General features: G+C 33.4%; 1 pseudogene; it reads right to left on the reverse strand.

Annotated features, from left to right (window-relative positions):
* Window positions 1–1891: 1891 nt before the first annotated feature.
* On the reverse strand, window positions 1892–2456 carry LOC103212324 (annotated as a pseudogene).
* Between the last annotated feature and the right edge of the window lie 713 nt (window positions 2457–3169).

Raw genomic sequence — 3169 nt, forward strand, 5'->3', positions numbered from 1 at the left:
TCTGTGTCTGTGTTAATTGGTTTCCCTTTTCTTTGTTGAAGAGGGTCTGTGCAATCCTTCTGCCTAGTCCGCCATCTTGCCCCGCCTCCCACAATAAAATTTTTTTGAAAAAAGTACCTGGACTTCTTGCATATTTCATCTTCAATTCCTCAGTGTCTGCACGCACAGTGACTTTAATAAGGATCATACATTACATGTGAGAGAAATAACATCATTTTCTACTGAAAAAAATAAGTCATTTATATTGCAGATTTTTAAGCAATAATGATACAATATTGATCAGTATGAAAGGGAAGACGTAAAGTTAGAAAGGAATATAATTCCTGGTGTAAAAACTTCTCGAAGGGAGAGGAGTGAATCTTAATTGTTTTATTTTATTATTTTTATTCAATTAATTCTTATTAAATAAGTCATGACATTACAACCACTAAATCTACCATTACTGTTACTACTACTGCTATTATTATTAAAAAATAAAAAAGGGAAAAATGCCATGTTACCAATTTTATCTCTCAATATGTGTAATTATCATCTTCAAACATTCTAGAAAAGCACACATTATTGTATTGGTTATATAACATGCAGTCAACTTTTTTCTGGGAAATATTATCTGCTGGTAACATCAAGTTTCTTCTCCCGTTTATGCTATTCCCATTAGAATTAGTTCCCCTGTGGTTAGTACTTTTTTTTTTCTTCTCACTGTAATTTTAAACCAGACGAGAAGTTAGACAAATAAGTAATATTGTTTTAAAAATAGTACTATAGAGAACAATCATGGGAGAAGGAAGGGCTTCTTATGCACAGGGAGATAGCTCAGGGTGCAGAAGAGTATGAAGGGATGGACACTGGGAGGAGGTAACTATGGGGAGGAAGTGGGAGGGCTGCATTGTAAATTTTGGTCAATGACATGAGACAAAGTATATGTGAACTGCTGTATGAAAAGTGAATTTACTCTAACTCTTCACCCAAATCCTAATAAAAAAAAAAAAAGTACTATAAATTAATCCTTATGACTGTAGAACAATTTACTCTATAAAGCCCAGTGCTATTTTCAATAACCTAATTTATTTCCTACCTTTTCTCTTATCTCTTAACATATTGTCTCCAGAGTGACTTATATCCATCACATATAAGATGAAGTCAAATTTCCTTTAAGGGGCAAATTTATTCTTGATCAAATCCCTATTTATTTCTTTAGCACCCCCCCTTCTTTCACTCCCATCTTTACATTAAAATTCAACCATGTAAAGCTGCTAATATTTTCAGATGACTACATTACATCCTTTGGTCTTTGCCAACAACTGCTCCTCTCTGTTCCTGAGCTTCTCTACAACCTCTTTCTTTGTTTAAAAGTGTTTATTCAGCCCTCAGGAGCCAGAATCATCTCTGCAGGGGTGTCCAAGAAATCATCTCTGACCCTTTTCAAGAATCTAGGCTTTACCAGTCACAGTGATAAATTATATTTGGTTAACAATATAATTCTAGCTCTGGGCTAAGCATGTTACATGCATTAATTATGTAATCTAGACAAGGACCTCATGAGATAGTTACCATTATTATCATTTTATGCTAATGAAGGATAGATACAGAAAGGCTAATTAACTTGCCAAAGACCACACAGCTAGTCAGTTACAAAGATAAGAATTCAAATTCAATTAGTCTGATTCCATTGTCCATTAGCTTTTTTTTTTTCCTTAATTGTTACTCGCCAAATAGTTGGAAAGCATAGTCCGTTTTACTGAAGAGTACAAATCTTTATAGTATTTAGGATGAAATAGTTTTTAAAAATCCAAAGACCCAAATAAATACATGGATTTTATTGCATCAAAATTATCACTCAGTTTATAAGCATCACTTGGCCTTGTTCTTGTAATTGGACAACTCTTAGATCTTACTCATAAGCCTGTTGAATGGTTCCTTTTTCAGGGACATAGACACCATCTGAAAGTTTTCAGATATCTTTGTTTTTAACTGTCGTGGCTTGCTGAATTAAGGCAGTTGACTTTGATAAAAGGTCAATGTCATTTCCTTTAAGAATTAACTCATCTTTCTGGGCTTGAGATATTGAACAAGCCACAACTGGCCTCATTCAAACCCAGAAGAAGTATTCTTTACCCAAGAAGTTTCGGATTTCAACAAGAGACCCACTCCCCTGAATAATGACTTCAATGGGGAAGTGAACATACACAGACTTCATCTTGTAATGAAATCCCAGGGTAACACCCTTGATCACACTCTGTATATAACTACAAACAGAGCGAACTGTAGCCAATTCCTTTCCATTTCCCCATTCGTCAACATGAAGCCTCCTTTCTTTCCAAGGAGAAATCACATTGATGTGATTGAAGTGCCTCCACAAGATTCCTTTGCACCCTTTACAATAACTGTGCATCCCTTCAGAGTGACGTCCACCTCCTCTGAGTGTTGACAGTCTGGTTGCTGAGAATGATCTTCATTCTTGCACTAGGCACAGCCAAGAGCCAGAGCCCATTTGCTTTAACATCACTGTACATATTACATATCTTGTTTGGTTCTGCATTGAAATGATATCTTTAAATACTTATCTTTTCACCAAGATTTACCAGCATGGGGAAATCAGGTCATTCACATTACTACCTACAGCACACTACATGTGTCCAATAAATATTTGTTAAATTGGATCATGCTTATAGGATAATTATATTCTTTTAAAATTAAGTAGAACTTTTCAAGGGCAAAGTATATGCTTATTGTAGGAAAGAATATATAATAAAATTGTTCTGAAAATAATTTTAGGTAAATCAATAAAATCTATAATTAATTTAATTATAGATTTAATTAATTTAATTTTCAGGTAATAAAAATATGTTTTATCAATCTTTTTATAAACTCATGCAATACTTTGATGAATATTAAAATTTCATGCACAAAGAGACTCTGATATACCTTCCTAGACGAAGCATGTCCTGCCTCGGCAGATTAGAATCAATGATGGATAATAAACAAACATGTTAACACCTAAGATGACTGATTAAACATTAAATCCAGCTCTGAAATTCCCAGCAACAAAAGAAAAAGTAGGAAATGTACATATATGTTTCCTTCTATACTTAGGTAAAATTTTAATTAGAATATTGCTTAATAGTTGATAATTATATAGTTTTGAAAATTGTATATTTACAGATTTCAA

The sequence above is a fragment of the Orycteropus afer genome, unplaced genomic scaffold, assembly GCF_000298275.1.
Source record: "Orycteropus afer afer isolate SDZICR_OR568_19922 unplaced genomic scaffold, OryAfe1.0 scaffold00920, whole genome shotgun sequence".
Classification (NCBI taxonomy): Eukaryota; Metazoa; Chordata; class Mammalia; order Tubulidentata; family Orycteropodidae; genus Orycteropus; species Orycteropus afer.